At 42.3% G+C, this 20,963-nt stretch overlaps 1 protein-coding gene across 1 annotated transcript in view; it reads right to left on the bottom strand.

The window, feature by feature from the left end:
• LOC110522368 (leucine-rich repeat-containing protein 4C) overlaps positions 1-20,963 on the bottom strand; it is a 156,247-nt gene that overhangs the window by 30,727 nt on the left and 104,557 nt on the right. Inside the window, exon 2 of the mRNA XM_021600717.3 lies at positions 10,451-10,523. The gene's annotated coding sequence lies outside the window, so the exon portion shown is untranslated. The remainder of the gene's footprint in view (positions 1-10,450; positions 10,524-20,963) is intronic.

Genomic DNA, 20,963 nt, shown 5'->3' with positions numbered 1-20,963 from the left:
TGGAAAGCTGCCGCGGTCATCCCACCCTTCAAAGGGGGAGACACTTAGACCCAGACTGTTACAGACCTATGTCTATCCTGTCCTGCCTTTCTAAAGTCTTCGAAAGCCAAGTTAACAACTAGATCACCAACCATTTCAAATCCCACCGTACCTTCTACACTATGCAATCGGATTTCCGAGCTGGTCATGGGTGTACCTCAGCCACGCTCAAGGTCCTAAACGATATCATAACCGGCATCAATAAAAGACTGTACTGTGCAGCAGTCTTCATCGACCTGGCCAAGGCGTTCGACTCTGTCAATCACCGCATTCTTATCGGCAGACTCAACAGCTTTGGTTTCTCAAATGACTGCCTCGCCTGGTTCACCAACTACTTCTCAGAAAGTGTTCAGCCATTTGTCCGGACCTCTAGCAGTCTCTATGGGGGTGCCACAGGGTTAAATTCTCTGGCCGACTCTTTTCTACGTATGTATCAATGATGTCGCTCTTGCTGCTGGTGATTCTCTGATCCACCTCTATGCAGACGACACCATTCTGTATATTTCTGGCCCTTCTTTGGACACGGTGTTAAAAAACCTCCAGACGAGCATCAATGCCATACAACACTCCTTCCGTGGCTTCCAACTGCTCTTAACTGTAAGTAAAACTAAATGCATGCTCTTCAACCGATCGCTGCCCTCATCCACCCGTCTAGCATCACTACTCTGGACGGTTCTGACTTAGAATATGTGGACAACTACAAATAACTAGGTGTCTGGTTAGACTGTAAACTCTCCTTCCAGACTCATATTAAACATCTCCAATCCAAAATTAAATCTAGAATTGTCTTCCTATTTCGCAACAAAGCCTCCTTCACTTATGCTGCTAAACATATCCTCGTAAAACTGACTATCCTACCGATCCTTGACTTCGACAATGTCATTTACAAAATAGCCTCCAATACTCTACTCAGCAAATTGGATGTAGTTTTGTCACCAAAGCCCCATATACTACCTACCACTGTGACCTGTATGTTCTCGTTGGCTGGCCCTCACTTTATATTCATCGCCAATCCCACTGGCTCCAGGTCATCTATACGTCGTTGCTAGGTAAAGCCCCGCCTTATCTCAGCTCACTGGTCACTATAGCAACACCCACCTGTAGCATGTGCTCCAGCAGGTATATTTCACTGGTCACCCCGAAAGTCAACTCCCCATTTGGCCGCCTGTCCTTTCTGTTCTCTGCTGCCAATGTCTGAACAAATCTCAAAAATCACTGAAGCTGGAGACTAATATCTCCCTCACTAACTTTAAGCATCAGCAGTCAGAGCAGCTTACCGATCATTGCACCTGTACACAGCACCTGTACACAGCCTATCCGTAAATAGCCTACGCAACTACCTTATCCCCATATATATTTTGCTCCTTTGCACCCCAGTATCTCTACGTACATCATCTTCTGCACATCTATCACTCCAGTGTTAATGCTAAATTGTAATTATTTCACCACTATGGCCTTTTCATTGCCTTACCTCCCTAATCTTACTACATGCACTGTCCCACTGTTGGCAGTGCATGTCAGAGCAAACACCAAGCCTTGAGGTCAAAGGGATTGTCCGTAGAGCTCCAAGACAGGATTGTGTCGAGGCATAGATCAGGGGAAGGTTTGCAGCATTGAAGGTCCCCAAGAACACAGTGGCTTCCATCATTCTTAAATTGAAGAAGTTTAGAACCACCAAGACCTTTTCTAGAGCTGACCGCATGATCAAACTGAGTAATCGGTTGAGAAGGGCGTTGGTCAGGGATGTTACCAAGACCCGATTGTTACTCTGACAAACCTCCAGAGTTTCTCTGGAGATGGGAGAACCTTCCAGAAGGACAACCATCTCTGCAGCACTCCACCAATCAGACCGTTAAAAGGCACATGATGTCACGACCGTCTTCCTGGAAATGACCGGACCAAGGTGCAGCGTCGTGAGCATACATTTTCTTTTATAATTTAAATGACGCCAACAAAACAAGAAACAAAGAAACAACCGTGAAGCTTACAAGGGCTATAGAGCCACTAACAAAGATACCTACCCACAAAAGCAAAAGGAAAAAAGGCTGCCTAAGTATGATTCCCAATCAGAGACAACAATAGACAGCTGCCTCTGATTGAGAACCACACCCGGCCAAACACAAAGAAATAGAAAACATAGAAAAAAAGAAGCTAGAATGCCCACCCTAGTCTCTCTATGGCCAGGGCGTGTCACATGACAGCCTGCTTGGTTTGCCAAAAGGCAGCTAACGACTCTCAGACCATGGGAAACAAGATCCTATGGTCTGATGAGACCAATAACTATTTGGCCTGAATACCAAGCGTCACTTCAGGAGGAAACCTGGCACCATCCCTTCGGTGAAGCATGGTGGTGTTAGCACCATGCTGTGGGGATGTTTGTCAGCGGCAGGGACTGGGAGACTGGGCAGGATCTAGGGAAAGATGAATGGAGCAAAATACAGAGAGAACCTTGATGAAACCCTGCTCCAGAGTGCTCAGAACCTCAGACTAGGGCGAAGGTTCACCTTCCAACAGAACAATGACCCTAAGCACACAGCCAAGACATCACAGGAGTGGCTATTGAACAAGTCTCTGAATGTCCTTGATTGTCCCAGACAAAGCCCAGACTTTAACCCGATTGAACATCTATGGAGAGACCTGAAATTAGCGATGCAGTGACACTCCCCACCCAACCTGACAGAGCTTGAGAGGATCTGCAGGGAAGAATGGGAGAAACTTCCCAAAATACACGTGTGCCAAGCTTGTACTGTCATACCCAAGAAGACCTGAGGCTGTAATTACTGCCAAAGGTGCTTTAAAACAAAGTACTGAGTAAAGGTTCTGAATACTTGTGATAAATGTGATTTGAGTTTTTGTTTTTGATTTGTCATTATGGGGTATTCTGTGTAGATTGAGTTTGTGTAGATTGATTTAATGAATTTTAGAATGTCTAATGTAACAAAATGTGGAAAAGGTCAAGGGGCCTGAATACTTTCGAGATGCACTGTAGGTATTCACTCCCTTTTGATTTTTTTTCCCATTTTGATCCATTACAAAATGTGATTAAAATACAGTGCCTTCAGAAAATGTTCACACCCATTTACTTTTTCCACATTGTGTTGTCTTACAGCCTGAATTTCAAATTGATTCACTAAACAGTAAACAGATGATCCAGGATCATATCCATGGGCAATGTCTACAGCACTGAGCCAACCACAGAGCCGGAGCACTCGGTTGATCCCCCAAGCTACACATTTTCCTGAGAAATGAGGCGCAGTTATTCCGATTGGTCTCTTCATACACGAGTGTCGGACGGATTGCTCATTTTGGACAGCTGGCCCTGAAACACATGCAGGGCTACAGCGACATGCACATGCATGCACACATGAACGCATACACTCCAGTTTCCTGAGTCTGTTTTTTGCCTATGTTCTGTCCTGGAGAGTTTTTTTCGGCGTCCTGGAACGCACCCTGTCTGGTTGCCGGGCAATGTAGCCAGTTGGGGTTTCTGATTACCCGCACCTGTATCCCATCAGCTATCTGCACACCTGGTCCTGATCATCATCTCTCCTCTTCATAAGCCCGGACCTGACATCCATTCCCTGCCGGATCGTTAGCCATGAACAGTATGTTGTGCCAGAGTATCAGCCTCAAGTTGGATATAATTTGTTTTGTTGTTTGTTACGTATTGCTTTCCTTGAACTTACCTCCGTTTGTTCTGTCTTCAGTTACTCACCCGGATCATTTACCCCATTCCCGCCTGGTCGTCGGAGGATTCCGCTTCCCCCTTGGATCCACCTATTTACTCCCATCAACTCACCACGCTTCCCGCTACGCCACCTGGATATATCTACCCATTCACATTCACTTGTAAATAAATACTCACCTTCTTCCTACTCTCCTTGTCCTGGTCTGCTTCTGGGTTCGATTTTGAAGAAACGTGACATATACAGATACACCAACACACACACAGACAGATGACAAAAATAGTTGTGTCAAGATAAGTTCACATTCTGCTCACACACAGGCTGATTCAAACTGACATTACACACACAAACTTTCTGTCAATATTGCCCTTTCTTTCACTTGCACACATTTTCTTTGTCATTGCTATTGTGTATATCTCTCTCATTTCCCGCCCAATTTCTGTTGTTGTAGTCTGATGTCCTTTCATCCCGCTGGGAACACCATGTCATTTCAACTTGGAAATGTCGGTCATTTTTGGTTGAGACATTGATCAATGAGAATTCAACCTTTATCCACCCACTCCAAAAGACATCTAGAAGTTTGTTGAATTCCCAATGTGTTATCACTCCACTTTAAACCATTTAAAAGCACAAAAAGTTAAAATGGGAATACGATGTCAGATATTTTGTATTTATGCAACAACTTAATGTGTTATTACTCTACTTCATCTAATAGCAAAGCCAGATGACATGGAATGTAGTTGAGATTACATTAACGTACGTACAGTGCCTTCAGAAAGTATTCATACCCCTTGACTTATTCCACATTTTCTTGTGTTGCGGCCTGAATTCAACATGGATTATATTGTTTTTTCACACATCTACACACAATACCCCATAATGACAAAGTGTAAAAAAGTTTTAGACATTTATGCTAAATTATTGACAATAAATTAAATACAGAAATATCTCCTTTAAATAACTATTCACACCCCTGACTAAATACTTTGTAGAAACACTATTGGCAATGTTTATAATTAAAGTGCACCAGTAAATGTTTATAATTAAAGTGCAGCAGTAAAATAACAATAGCGAGACTATATAGAGGGGGGTACAGAGTCAATGTGCAGGGGCACCGGATAGTTGAGGTGGTATGTACATGTAGGTAGAGTTATTAAAACGAATATGCAGAGATGACAACAGAGAGTAGCAGTGGTATAAAGAGGGGGTGGTGGGGGGCACTGCAAATAGTCTTGGTAGCCATTTGACTTGATCTTCAGGAGTCTTATGGCTTGGGGGTAGAAGCTGTTTAGAAGCCTCTTGGACTTAGACTTGGCACTCCGGTACCGCTTGCCATGCGGTAGCAGAGAGAACATTATATGGTCGATGGAGATTTTGACAATTTTTAGGGCCTTCCTCTGACACCGCCTGGTATAGAGGTCCTGGATGGCAGGAAGCTTGGCCTCAGTGAGGTACTGGGCCGGATGCACTATCCTCTGAAGTGCCTTGCGGTCAGAGGCCGAGCAGTTGCCATACCAGGCAGTGATGCAACCAGTCATGATGCTATCGATAGTGCAGGTGTAGAACCTTTGGAGGATCTGAGGACCCATGCCAAATCTTTTCAGTTTCCTGAGGGGGAACAGGTTTTGTTGTGCCCTCTTCACGACCGTCTTCGTGTGCCTGGACCATGTTAGTTTGTTGGTGATGTGGACACCAAGCTCTCAACCTTCGCCACTAGAATGGGGGCGTGCTCGGTCCTCTTTTTCCTGTAATCAAGAATCATCTCCTTTGTCTTGATCATGTTGAGGGAGATGTTTTATCCTGGCACCACACGGCCAGGTCTCTGACCTCCTCCGGTCTCATCATTGTCGGTGATCAGACCTACCACTGTTGTGTCATCGGCATTCTTAATGATGGTATTGGAGTCGTGCCTGGTCGTGCATTCATGAGTGAACAAGGAGTGCAGGAGGGGACTATGCACGCACAGCTGAGGGGCTCCCTTGCTGAGGATCAGCTTGGCAGATGTGTTGTTACCTACCCTTACCACCTGGGGGCGGCCTGTCAGGAAATCCAGGATCCAGTTGCACAGGGAGGTGTTTAGTCCCAGGATCCATAGCTTAGTGATGAGCTTTGAGGGCACTATGGTGTTGAACACTGATCTGTAGTCAATGAATAGCATTCTCACATAGGTGTTGCTATTGTCCAGGTGGGAAATGGCAGTGTGGAGTGAAATAGAGATTGCATCATCTGTGGATCAAATTGGAGTGGGTCTAGGGTTTCTGGGATATTGGTGTTGATGTGAGCCATGACCAGCCATTCAAAGTACTTCATGGCTACAGACGTGAGTGCTACGGGTCGGTAGTCATTTAGGCAGGTTACCTTAGTGTTCTTGGGCATTGGGACTATGGGGGTCTGCTTGAAACATTACAGATTCAGACAGGGAGAGGTTGATCTTAGTCCTGTATTGATGCTTTGCCTGTTTGATGGTTCATTGGAGGGCATAGCAGGATTTTTTATAAGCTTCCTTGTTTGAGTAGCTTCCTGTAATTAATAACTTCACCATGCACAAAATATATTCAATATCAGCTTTTTTTTTTTTTTCACCCATCACATCACCAATAGGTTCTCTTGTTTGCAAGGCATTGGAAAACTTCCCTGGCCTTTGTGGTTGAATCTGTGTTTGAAATTATCTCCTCGACTGAGGGACCTTACAGATACAGAGGGGCAAAAAAGTATTTAGTCAGCCACCAATTGTGCAAGTTCTCCCACTTAAAAAGATGAGAGAGGCCTGTAATTTTCATCATAGGTACACTTCAACTATGACAGACAAAATTAGAAAAAAAATCCAGAAAATCACATTGTAGTATTTTTTATGAATTTAATTTGCAAATTATGGTGGAAAATAAGTATTTGGTCAATAACAAAAGTTTATCTCAATACTTTGTTATATACCCTTTGTTGGCAATGACAGAGGTCAAACATTTCTGTAAGTCTTCACAAGGTTTTCACACACTGTTGCTGGAATTTTGGCCCATTCCTCCATGCAGATATCCTCTAGAGCAGTGATGTTTTGGGGCTGTTGCTGGGAAACACGGACTTTCAACTCATTCCAAAGATTTTCTATGTGGTTGAGATCTGGAGACTGTTTAGGCCATTCCAGGACGTTGAAATGCTTCTTACGAAGCCACTCCTTCGTTGCCCGGGCGGTGTGTTTGGGATCATTGTCATGCTGAAAGACCCAGCCACGTTTCATCTTCAATGCCCTTGCTGATGGAAGGAGGTCTTCACTCAAAATCTCACGATACATGGCCCCATTCATTCTTTCCTTTACACGGATCAGTCGTCCTGGTCCCTTTGCAGAAAAACAGCCCCAAAGCATGATGTTTCCACCCCCATGCTTCACGGTAGGTATGGTGCTCTTTGGATGCAACTCAGCATTCTTTGTCCTCCAAACACGACGAGTTGAGTTTTTACCAAAAAGTTATATTTTGGTTTCATCTGACCATATGACATTCTCCCAATCTTCTTCTGGATCATCCAAATGCTCTCTAGCAAACTTCAGACGGGCCTGGACATGTACTGGCTTAAGCAGGGGGACACGTCTGGCACTGCAGGATTTGAGTCCCTGGCGGCGTAGTGTGTTACTGATGGTAGGCTTTGTTACTTTGGTCCCAGCTCTCTGCAGGTCATTCACTAGGTCCCCCCGTGTGGTTCTGGGATTTTTGCTCACTGTTCTTGTGATCATTTTGACCCGACGGGGTGAGCTCTTGCGTGGAGCTCCAGATCGAGGGAGATTATCAGCGGTCTTGTATGTCTTCCATTTCCTAATAATTGCTCCCACAGTTGATTTCTTCAAACCAAGCTGCTTACCTATTGCAGATTCAGTCTTCCCAGCCTGGTGCAGGTCTACAATTGTGTTTCTGGTGTCATTTGACAGCTCTTTGGTCTTGGCCATAGTGGAGTTTGGAGTGTGACTGCTTAAGGTTGTGGACAGGTGTCTTTTATACTGATATCAAGTTCAAACAGATGCCATTAATACAGGTAACGAGTGGAGGACAGAGGAGCCTCTTAAAGAAGAAGTTACAGGTCTGTGAGAGCAAGAAATCTTGCTTGTTTGTAGGTGACCAAATACTTATTTTCCACCATAATTTGCAAATAAATACATTAAAAATCCTACAATGTGATTTTCTGGATTTTTTTTCTCATTTTGTCTGTCATAGTTGAAGTGTACCTGTGATGAAAATTACAGGACTCTCTCATCTTTTTAAGTGGGAGAACTTGCACAATTGGCGGCTGACTAAATAAATTTTTGCCCCACTGTATGTGTGGGGTACAGAGATGAGGTATTCATTCAAAAATCATGTTAAACACTATTATTCCACACAGAGTGAGTCCATGCAACTTATTATGTGACTTGTAAAGCAATGCTTTACTTCTGAACCTATTTAGGCTTGTCATAACAAAGGGGTTGAATACTTATTGACTCAAGACATTTCAGCTTTTCATTTTTAAATATAATTGCACTTTGACTTCATGGGGTATTGTGTGTGGGACAGTTCACACACAATACCCCAGATTATATGTATCGGTATAAATCAATCACCCTATACAGCTAATTTCACAATCAATGTCAAAAGCTCCATCACATAGGAAAGGACAGAAGCCCCAAGAGTGTGTCCTCTGTGCATCCTTTGTGTGTGTTTGTGTGTGTGTGTGTGGATTAGCATGGTACAATAACAACTACATGCATTTCTGTTTCAGGATATAAACCAGAGGCATTTTTTCATGGTTGTTTTCATCTTGAAGTGTCCGTTAGTGAGTTTAATGACTCATGCTGAATGAGCTACAATACAACTTCAGAGGAGTGGACGATGACAAAAAGAGATCCAGAGACGCATTACTGAGAAATTCAGACAACAAGCCTGTGGCCTTGTGGGGATGGAGGAGTGTCATTCCCACAATAGAGTGCCTTTATTAAGTTAATAACAACTAAATGAGCTCTCTCATGCCCTGTGCCCCGTTCAGTATGCACCGGTGCTATTGTTTGTGTTCTGCCAGGTTTACCTTTCAAACGCGCTGGGGGACATTAAAGCAATGACACTGATGTTTGTTATTGCGCTACAGCTGAGTTCATGGTGGTTCTGGATTTAGCCAATCAGTAACACACAAGAGGAGCACACAGACACACATATACTGAAACATGCACACACTCACTCACACTCAAACATACACTTCAACTACAAAAAAAATGAACAAAAACATGGGTGATCATAAATTATGCAAGACATGTTACTATTCTGTCTGCTAGTTTCATAGCTGATCAATCAACCCAGACAAGCAATTCAAATAACATGCTAATTACCTTCAATCCATCAGGATCTGGTGGACAAATGAGAATTGTCTGAGGGTGGTGCCATAGAAGCTAAGATGAGCCACTCAGAGGATGTGTACTAAGTCTTACTTGTAACGTTTAAGAAAGTGAGCTTAATCAACTTGCTTGAGTCAACACCACATCAAGAAGGCTAAGACAACTTCCCACCAAGCACAGACGTCAGTTCAATGTCTAGTTTTGATTTACATTTGGTTGTTGTCAACTAATGTGAATTCAATGTGAAACCAACAAAGAAAGTACACCTTGTCATTTTATTTAGGTAAAAAGTTGGGTTAAAAAAAATATCTTACATTGATTACTTTTTCAGTGTTCAGTGTTCCATGCTGATTCAATATCATCCCATATCATTTTGTTGTTTATATGACATGTAAACAACGTTGATTAAACCAGTTTTTGCCCAGTTTTTTGGGATGGGAGCATTCTCGATTCAATGTCGCAATTTGTCATTTATAAAAATAACTCCCTCACGGGGTCTGGAGGAAAAGGACACATATTGCAGAGGAAAACAAACATCTATTAAACCAATTCGTTATCTTTTTAATCAGCTGACCTGAGCTGTGTCCCAGGGAACTGCAGAGCTGGGGTGAGTCTAGAACTCTTGCTAGCTATTATTCATCTGTCAAACACAGCAGCACCATTACAGAGGGGACAACACAGAGGAGAAATGTATTGCTATCATAGAGCTAAGGAGTGTTACCCATCAAGGGGCTAACTATAGACAACATTAACTTGCTTAGTAAACAAAAGTAGAATACTTGAACATGATACTCATTTTTTCTGTTGCAAGAGTTGTTACAGAATCATACTTCCACAATGAGTAACTAATTAAAGGACCTTTGGTGTTACTGTATGCTTTGCTAGGAAGATTTTTGGAAATAAGATATCCATTTCATTGTGATAGGATGCCACTACACTCCTAGAAAAACGGTTCAAAGAGTTATGCAGCTGTCCCCATAAGAGAACCCTCCAGGTAGAACACTTTTAGGTTCCATGTAACCCTGTGTGGAAAGGGTTATATATGGAACCCAAAAGAGTACTACCTGGAACCAAAAGAGTTCTACATGAAGCCAAAAGGGATTCTTCAAATGGGTCTCGTATGGGGACAGCCAAATAACCCAGATAATTTTTTGGTTCAGATAGCACGTTTTTTTACGAGTGTACTTGGCAAAGACTATCCCAAAACCCAGTCCTAGTTTCTAAGCCTTACCATTGAACATGTCATGACAATGATGGAATATCACTGTAACTCAAACTCCCATCCTCATCAGATAGAGCAGAATCAGGCCCTGAGGATCAGGATGATCAAGCATCAGCCTGTAGCCCTGGTTGTCTCTTTCTCTCATTTTGCTCTCACCTGCCAACTCATTCGCAATCCCTCTGGTTTCTCCCCATCCTCAAGTTTGCTGGTTTTCGGCTGCTGGCTCACCCTGAAAAGAGAAGAGAAAAAAAAATACTCAATATGAATACTTAAAAAAAATGTGTTTACAATGACAAGCTTCTTGGATGACACTCAGTTTCGTTGTTTCCTCACTTGGCAATGGCGGCTAGCGGAGGGCATTGATATCGAGGAGAGGGTGCCAAGGTCTTTGTTGAAACGGGGCGAGTGTAGTCCCGCCAAAGCAGGGGCTTAGCAAATGAAAATGTTCTACTAGATAGGCATGGAATCGCAATGAATCATATTAGTACACCCCACTCCAGCTATAGACCGACACAGGCTAGGCCTATATCGACTATGGCTGCAGACGATGTTGGCAGACTGAACCAGTTTTCATCAAAATCCTGCTCCTGAACTTTGGGGTCAAGTAAGTATTTTTTAACCACCTGCTTTTGGGCTGGGTGTGTCAATGTGTAGTTAATACAGTACATGCATAATCTGTGAGCAGAATTAGTCTTACCTAGCCACAAAATCATTGGTTTGAAAGCAACTTTTTTTCTGGATTCTATGCCGCGTCATTTTTCCTTTCTAGGGCCAGCCCCCTAGCAATTTGAGTTCTAGCCAATGAGCTTCATGCCATTTGAGTGACAGCTAGCAAGATGCACAAACAGCAGAACGAGAGAAAGAGCAATAAAGTGGTGCACATATCTGCGAAAGTGTGATGTGGCACGCAATTTTTGGAGAACACTTGGCTCGTCAGCGCTACTTTCAGTACAACTGGCAAAAAAGTGTACAAAACTACCGGAGAATCTCTTTAACACTAGAAAAGCCAGGCCTCACCTCCCAAGTGGCACATTGGTCAAAGGCACTGCATCACAATGTTGCAGCGTCACTACAGCCTGGGGATTGATTGGATGTTTAGAAGCGCGGTTTGTCGGGTCATGTTTCGGAGGACGCATGACTCAACCTTCGCCTCTCCTGAGCCCATTGGGGAGTTGCAGCTACATCGTAATCATGAAATTGGGAAGAAAAAAGGTGGTAAAAATGATAAAAATATATAAATAAAAGCCAGGCCTCGAGGGACCCCCCTTTGAGCCAATGAGGAGTCATTTTGACTTAAACAATATAACCGTCTAATATACGTATATATTTCACATTTTCTATAAGAATAATTATCCTTTGGTTGGGTTTATGAAGGTCTTGAGTAACATCAGAATATGAGAAAAAATAATAGTAATCTAAGATCACAGTAGCATTTTCATTAGTTTATGTCACTGTAGGTTATCTGTTGTCACATTCTCACGTGTGGAGCATGGAACAGTGGTTATTGGCTGTGCTTGAGTAGCGTCACCTCAAATGTTCTACTGCTTTAGCTCGTTCCCCTCTTATAGAATATTGTCTCAAGTGTGGAACTGCTGCACCTAAATGTAAACAGTACTGGAACCCAAAATGAGTTCCGGCACCTTTTTCAGCCCAAGTCAAGCAATCATTCTTGGAAAAAGTAATCTTCTGAAATAGAGTTCATCTCTTCAATTTTGAATTACTTGGAAATGGTAAGGGTTTTGGAACCTCCCAATCTGATCTTTCTGATACTATACTGAACAAAATTATAAATGCAACATGTAATGTGCTGGTCCCATGTTTCATGAGCTGAAATAAAAGATCCCAGAAATTGCCCATATGCACAAAAATCTTCCTTCTCTAAAATTTTGTGCACACATTTGTTTACGTTCCTTTTAGTGAGCATTTCTCCTTTGCCAAAATACAGTAATCCATCCATCTGAAATGTGTTCTATATCAAGAATCTGATCGAACCGCATGCTCATTACACATGTGCACCTTGTGCTGGGGACAATAACAGGCCACTTTAAAATGTGAAGTTTAGTCACACAACACAATGCAACGGATTTCTCAAGTTTTGAGGGAGTGTGCAATTGGAATGTTGACTGCAGAAATGTCCACCAGAGCTGTTGCCAGATAATTTTAAAGTTTATTTCTCTACAATTTTGTTTTAGAGAATTTGGTAGTATGTCCAACCGGGATCACAACTGCAGACCATGTGTAACCACGTCAACCCAGGACCTCCATGTCCGGCTTCTTCACCTGCGGGATATTCTGAGACCAGCCACCTGGTCAACTGATGAAACTGATGAAACTGTGGAGTATTTCCGCGTCTGTGTGGAAAAATTCCTTCTGATTGGCTGGGCCTGGCTCCCAAGTGGATGGGCCTGCCTGGCTCCCAAGTGGATGGGCCTATACCTCCCAGGCCCACCCATAGCTGTGCCCCTGCCCAGTCTTGTGAAATCCATAGATGCGCTGGCTGGAGTCATGTAAAGCTTGCCACCATTGGACTCTGGAGCAGTGGAAATGCGTTCTCTGGAGTGATGAATCACGCTTCACCATCTGGCAGGAGAACGCTACCTGCCCCAATGCATAGTGCCAACTGTAAAGTTAGGTGGAGAATGAGAAATGGTCTGGGAATGTTTATCATGGTTCGGGCTAGGCCCGTTACTTCCAGTGAAGGGAAATCTCAACAGTACAGCATACAATGACATTCTAGACGATTCTATGCTTCCAACTTTGTGGCAACAGTTTGGGGAAGGCAATTTCCTGTTTCAGCATGACTATGCCTCAGTGCACAAAGCGAGGTCCATAGAGAAATGGTTTTGACGAGATTGGTGTGGAAGAACTTGCCTGGCCTGCACAGAGCCCTAACCTCAACCCCATCGGACACCTTTGGGATGAATTGGAATGCCTACTGCGTATCAGTCCTAATTGTCTAACATCAGTTCTCGACTTCACTAATGCTCTTGTGGCTGAATGGAATCAAGTCCCTGCAGAAATGTCCCAACATCTAGTGGAAAGCCTTCCCAGATTAGTGGGGGCTGTTAGAGCAGCAAAGGGGGGATATATATTATATATATTATATATTAATGCCTAAGATTTTAGAATGAGATATTCGAGGAGCAGGTGTCCACATACTTTTGCTCATGTAGTGTAGCTCTCTACATTCCTGGTTCTCCTGCCCCCTCCCCCCTCCTCTCCCTCTCCTGTCTACTGAGGCAGATTTCGTGCTTTTGAGGAAAAAAGCTTTACCAAACTGCTTAACTGGGATAGTAACCGTCCAGCTAAACCAAAAAGCAGGCTTTCTACTCAGTGGAGGGTTGTCTACTCCACATACCCCAGAGACAAGGGACAGTCACAACCAACTAAACAACAGAGAGAGGAGAGGAAAGATGATTTGCCCAATTAATAAATTATAGAGGGGAAAACCCCCCAGATAAAGCCCTCTATCTATCCATCTCTCTATCCATTAGTGCTAAGGGGTGAGTGTAAATAAGGGAACAGTGGTTCCCAAACTTTTCATAGTCCCATACCCCTTCAAACATTCAACCTCCAGCTCTAGCACCAGGGTCAGTACACTCTCAAATGTTGTTTTTTGCCATTATTGTAAGCCTGCCACACACACTCTTTACAATATATTTATTAAACATAAGAATGAGTGTGAGTTTTTGTCACAACCCGACTTGTGGGAAGTAACAAAGAGCTCTTTTTGGACCAGGGCACAATAATAATCAATCATTTTGCTTTTTGTTTAGCCATCTTACATATAAAACCTTCTTTGTTCGTTGAAAATTGTGAATAACTCACCACAGGTTAATGAGAAGGGTATGCTTGAAAGGATGCACATAACTCTGCAATGTTGTGTTGTATTGGAGGGAGTCTCAGTTTAAATAATTTCCACACACAGTCTGTGCCTGTATTTAGTATTCATGCTAGTGAGGGCCGAGAATCCACTCTCACATAGGTACATGGTTGCAAATGGCATCAGTATCTTAACAGCGCAATTTGCCAAGTCAGGAACTCTGAGCGCAGCCCATTCCAGAAATCTGGCAGTGGCTTCTGATTTAAATTCATTTTTCACAGAACCGCTTGTTGCAATTTCCATGAGGCTCTCTTGTTCAGATATCGGTAAGTGGACTGGAGGCAGGGCATGAAAGGGATAACGAATACAGTTGTTTGTGTCATGAACAAATTGTGCATCCATCTCACTCAGGTGCTTCGCTATATCACATTTGACATTGTCCATAAGCTTGAGTTCATTTGCACACAAAAAATCATACAATCATGGAAAGACGTGTGTTGTCCTTGTTAATGCAGACAGAGAAGAGCTCCAACTTCTTAATCATAGACTCAGTTTTGTCCAGCACATTGAAAATAGTTGAGGAGAGTCCTGTAATCCTAGATTCAGATCATTCAGGCGAGAAAAAAACATCAGCTAGATAGGCCAGTCATGTGAGAAACGTCATCATCATGCAAGCGGTCAGACAAGTGAAAATGATGGTTAGTAAAAAAAACTTTAAGCTTGTCTTTCAATTAAAAAAAATATGTCAATACTTTGCCCCTTGATAACCAGCGCACTTCTGCTTGTTGTAAAAGTGTTACATGGTCGCTGCCCATATCATTATATAGTGCAGAAAAAGCATGAGAGTTCAGGATCCTTGCTTTAACAAAGTTAACCATTTTCACAGGAGTGTCCAAAACGCTGCAAGAGCCTCTGGGTGGATGCTGCAGTGTTCTCAAGTGGCGTCACTTGCGTTACCCCTCCACTATGTCTCCCTGTCATGGCTTTTGCGCCATCAGTACAGATACCAACACATCTTGACCATCAAAGTCCATTTGATGTCACAAAGCTGCACTTTAAAAACATCCTTCCTGTTGTACTGGTTTCCAGTGGTTTTCAGAAGAGGATGTCTTCCCTAATTGACCCCCCATGAACGTAACGGACATATACAGTACCAATCGGTAAGTCACCATATAAGACGATGATAACCCCTTCTTATTAATGGCATCTGTTGCTTTTATACATATCTTACTACTCAAAAGCCGTCTTAATTATCGCTCAAAAAACTCCCGTGGTTAATTTTTCAAATTGGCATGTTTTGTTTCTAAATGTCTGCGCAAGAGTGAAGGTTTCATCGAGTTGTGAGATAGTACTTTTGTACATATAACACACTGTGGCTGAGGAAAGGTACTACTCCAAATATAAGTAAACCCGAAATCAATGTCGAACTCATCATATTTGTGCCTCTTCGATGGTCCAACGTCCCTGTCTGTTGTTCAGTGCTTTCCCGGGTAAGGGGGCAGTAGCTCTTCAGCTGCATCAGATTCACAACTGTCAGTGTCAGTGCTAGCTGGGCAAACAACAAATGTAGAATTACCGAAGCAAGCATTGGATGTGCTCGTGGAAGCAGAACAACCTATGTCGTTGACAGGTGCAGATGTAGTACTGCTGGTTTTAGCAGTATGACCAGTAGAGCTGGTACGTGTCTCTATGAACGCGGGCCTTACCAATTTTGAGCAAACGGAATGAGCAGCAGCTACGTTTGGCTACATATGGACGGTTAGTGTAATTCCCTGCGAGGGAGTGGCGGCAGGTAGCCTAGTGGTTAGAGTGTTGTGCCAGTAACCGAAAGGTTGCTAGATCAAATCCCCAGCTGACAAGGTAAAAGTGTAGTCTCCTAGTCTTCTCACTAACATCTGCACTATTCTGTTCTGAAAACACAGAACAGATGATAGCAATATGGTTAACCTTACCAGGCAGACGAACAGATGAAGGCAAAGAGACCCGGAGAGGAAGCTACTGTAGACTATTGAGATGGAGCCATATCTCCTCCATGCTGCACAGCCCAGTGAGTTCTGTTTCACATTACTGTTGCATTATATGCAGGTCCTGCCAGCTAATGGCTGTAAGACCTTGGGTAAACACAGCCCAGAGCACAGTGTCTCATGTGTATGTGTTTGTGTGTGTCTTTGTCTGTCTGTATGCGTGTTATGTTTGTGTGTGTGTGAGAGAGAGAGAGTGAGAAAAATAAAGAAAATGTGTGTGTTAGTGTGTACAACAAAGAACTCAATACACTCCCTGAGGGCCCAATAATTGTATCTCTCCCTCTGGTGCTAGCTGACGCTGCAAAGCTAATACTTAACTGAGAGTGACTAATTATACTCACAAAGAAGATGATGGATATGGACATTGCCGCCATTATCAACAATGATATTTCTATAGCACACACACACCTCCTACTTTGACAAAACACTGAGTCACTTGGGAATTTTATTAGGATCCCCATTATCTTTGCGAAAGCCTCAGCTACATTTCCTGTGGTCCACACAGAACATGAAACATGACATACTACAGAACATTAATAGACAAGAACAGCTCAGCGACAGAACTACAAACATTAAAAAAATATATGAATATATACAGACAAATTATCTAAGTCAAATAGGGGAGAGGCGTTGTGCCATGAGGTGTTGCTATATCATTTTTTTAAAACAAGGTTTGCTGTTTGAGCAATTTGAGATGGGAGTTCCATGAAATAATGGCTTTACGTATATAATACTGTATGCTTTCTTGAATTTGTTCTGGATTTGGGGACAATGAAAAGACTATGCCTCTGGTGGCATGTCTGGTGGGGTAAGTGTGTGTCAGAGCTGTGCATAAGTTGACAATACAAACAATTTGGAATTTTCAACACATTAATGCTTCCTATAAAAAGCAGAAGTGATGCAGTCAGTCTCTCCTCAACTCTTCACCTAGAGAGACTGTCATGCACAGTATTTATGTTAGCTCTAATGATTACAATGAAGAGAAATACGTGCTTCTCTGTACTGGGCCAGCTGCAGCTTAACTACGTATTTTTTAGCAATCACATGGCTGGACAATAATCAAAATAAGACCAAACTAGAGCATGTAGGTCTTGAGGTGTCAAAAAAGCACAACATCTCTTTATTAGAGACATACACTACCAGCAAAAAGTTGGGGCACACCTTTTCATTCAAGGGTTTTTCTATTTTTCCTTCTACATAGTATAATAAAAGTGAACACATCAAAACTATGAAATACCACATATGGAATCATGTAGTAACCCAAAAAAGTTTTTTATATTTTTTATAATTTAGATTCTTCAAAGTAGCCACCCTCTGCCTTGATGACAGCCTTGAACACTCTTGGAATTATCTCAACCAACTTCACCTGGAATGCTTTTCCAACAGTCTTGAAGGAGTTCCCACATATGCTGAGCACTTGTTGGATGCTTTTCTTTCACTCTGTGGTCCAACTCATCTCAAACCATCTCAATTGGGTTGAGGTCAGGTGATTGTGGAGATCAGGTCATCTGATGCAGCACTCCATCACTCTTCTCTGTGGTCAAATAGCTCTTACTCAGCCTGGAGGTGTGTTGGGTCATTATTCTGTTAAAAAACGAATGAGTGCAAACCAGATGGGACGGCTTATTGCTGCAAAATGCTGTGGTAGCCAGGCCGGTTAAGTGTGCCTTGAATTCTAAAAAAAATGAATGACAGTGTCATCAGCAAAGCACCCCCACACCATCACTCCTCCTCCATGCGTCACGGTCGGAACAACACATGCGAAGATGATCGTTTTACCTACTCTGCGTCTCACAAAGCCATGGCGTTTGGAACCAAAAATCTCAAATTTGGATTTCCACCGGTCTAATGTCCATTGCTCGTGAGTGTTGGCCCAAGCAAGTCTCTTCTGATTATTGGTGTCCTTTAGTTGTGGTTTCTTTGCAGCAATAAAGAAAAAACCTGGAATGAGTAGATGTGTCCAAACTTTTGACTGGTACTGTACCTCTCCCCATTTTTACAACCATTGAATCTATACATTTTGACCATGACAGTTTACAATCTAAGGTAACACCAAGTAATTTAGTCTCATCGACTTGTTCAACAGCAACACCATTCATTACCAGATTCAGCTGAGGTCTAGAGCATAGGGAATGATTTGTACCAAACACAAAGCTCTTAGTTTTAGAGATGTTCATATTACTGGCCACCCATTCCAAAATTGACTGCAACTACTTGTTAAGGGTTTCAGTGACTTCATTAGCTGTCGTTGCTGACATGTATATGGTTGAATCAGCAGCATACATGAACACATAGGCTTTGTTTAAAACCTGTTAAGGATATGGCAGACATACGCCCCCTTTGGAGAGATTGGGTACCCCTAGTAAACTGGAAAAAAAATCTGTCAAAAATTGCTAATATATGCAAATAAAAATTATTATTGGATAGAAAACACTCTAAAGATTCTAAAACCGTTGGAATTATGTCTGTAAGTATAGCAGAACTCACAAGGCAGGCATTCTTCCAAACTCGTTTTTGTGGCCATGAAAGTTGGAGCAACTTTGACGTCATGGCCCCCACCCTTCCCAACCAGTTATTCTGGGGACACTTTCTATCTCTTCCGCTAGATGTCCTCTTTCAGTAGAGCTTTGAATCGTTCAAATCGCGCGAGAATTGACCCTATGGGAGTGAAATTAGTGCGTGCCACGAGAGAATAGGCTGTGCGTATGGGCGCGAATTGGTCCCAGCCATTCCTTTGTTCCAGCACTCAGGAGAAGGGCAGACGATGGCCGATTGAATTGAAGTTTGTTTTGCGTGTCTAAAACATCATAAAGCTTGCTTCTGCACTTAGTTTGACCTGTTTAGTCGACATATAATATGTAATTTTGAAGTTTTGATGCGCAACTTTTCCGGACCAGAGGACGTTTTGGGTGCATTTCAGCTGATGTTATTAGCAGTAGCTAATACAAAGACGCAAGACTTGAAACCAAACGATGTATTGGGTAAGTATGAAGCCTTCCAGAACATTCTGAACGATGACCATCGAAGGTAAGGGAATATTTATGCTTAAATCTGTGTTTCTGTTGACTCCAACATTACGTAGAAATGTAGCTTGGAACTGAGCGCTGTCTCAGCATATGGAATAGTGTGCGATTTCTGTAACGTTAAAAATAAATCTAACACAGCGGTTGCATAAAGAAGCAGTGTATCTTTCTAACTATATGTAGAACATGTATATTTAGTCAAAGTTTATGATGTCTATTTACGTTATCTTGCCGCGCTACATAGATTTCCTGCGGGCATTTTTGAGTAATTTCTGAACGTGAACTCACTGTAAATGGACATTTATGGATATAAATGGCATATTATTGAAAAAAAAAATATGTACTGTGTAACATGTCATATTACTGTCATCTGATGAAGATTTTCAAAAGGTTAGTGAGCGATTTATTTTTTAATCCTGCGTTTGTTGATTGCATGTTTTGGCTATTCAAATGAGCTGTGTCTGGTGGTGGTTTTACATATATATGTGCTATGTTTTCGCCGTAAAACATTTTAGAAATCTGACTTGCTGGCTAGATGAACAAGGTGTTTATCTTTCATTTGAGCTATTGGACTTGTTAATGTGTGGAGGTTAAATATTTTTAAGAATATTTTTGCGTTCCATGCGCCACCGTTTCAGCTGAACGTGGGAGGGTTGATTCCCAATTGGGAACCAGTATCGTAGACAGGTTAATGCCAGTGGCATGTCATAGGTAAAAATATTTTTTTAAAGTAGAGGGCCTAGAGAACTGCTCTGCGGTACACCACACCCTAACACAATCCATGATATGACAGAGGTTGAAAAGCCATAAAACAGATTACGGTCAATGTTATAAAAGGCTGCTCTGAAATCTAACGGTACAGCTCCCACAACATTCTTACTATCAATTACTTTCAACCAGTCATCAGTCATTTGTGTCAGTGCAGTAAATGTTGTGTGCCCTTCTCTATAAACATGCTGAGTCTGTTTATCAATTTGTTTACAGTGAAATAGCATCGTGTTTGGTCAACAACAAAAAAATCTGACAGTATGCTAAGAGCTGGCAGTAAGCTAATTGGTCTGCTGTTAGAAACAGTAAAGGCCGCTTTACCACACTTGGGTAGCGGATTGACTGGCTTCTCTCCAGGCCTGAGGAAAAACACCTTTCTCTAGACTCAGATTAATGACAGATAGGAGTGGCCAAAGAGTCAGCTACCGTCCTCAGTAGCTATCTAAGTTGTCAATGCCTGAAGGTTTGTCATTATTGATCAATAACAATAATTATACAACCTGTCCCACACTAACGTAAAAAACTTTAAACTATTATTTTCTTCCATTATTTGTTTTGTTCTGCATGAATACGATGGCTCACTGTTTGTTGTTGGCATTACCGGCTTAACGCTTGTGTTGTCTTAATAAGTGTCAAAAATGTCCCGCCACTATGTTTAACATCAGAGAAAATCCCCTAAATTATATTTTTTTAACTTTAAATTTGATGACTTTTCCTAGAATGATCCCAACATTAGAAAAAGTTAAACATCGCTTTTGTTCATATTTCCATGAAAGCTGTACACCACCAGGGTACAAGGATTGTCATAGGGTCATTTTTGACTTGGCAGTAATACAATCATTTACTCTCCACAAAAAACAGAAAGACACACACACACACACACAATTAGACATTTATATTATGTGTGCTACTGATTGAACTCAGCCAGCAGCTCCTGAAGAGGAAGGTCACCATGGTTGGCACAGTTAGAAAGAACAAGCCTTAGCTCCCCACTGCACTCCTCGCAACAAGGGGGAGAGAGGCCTTCTCAT

Source organism: Oncorhynchus mykiss, chromosome 1 (genome assembly GCF_057628025.1).
Source record: "Oncorhynchus mykiss isolate SJ-2025 chromosome 1, ASM5762802v1, whole genome shotgun sequence".
Lineage (NCBI taxonomy): Eukaryota > Metazoa > Chordata > Actinopteri > Salmoniformes > Salmonidae > Oncorhynchus > Oncorhynchus mykiss.
This window is presented reverse-complemented; position numbering and strand designations above follow the sequence as displayed.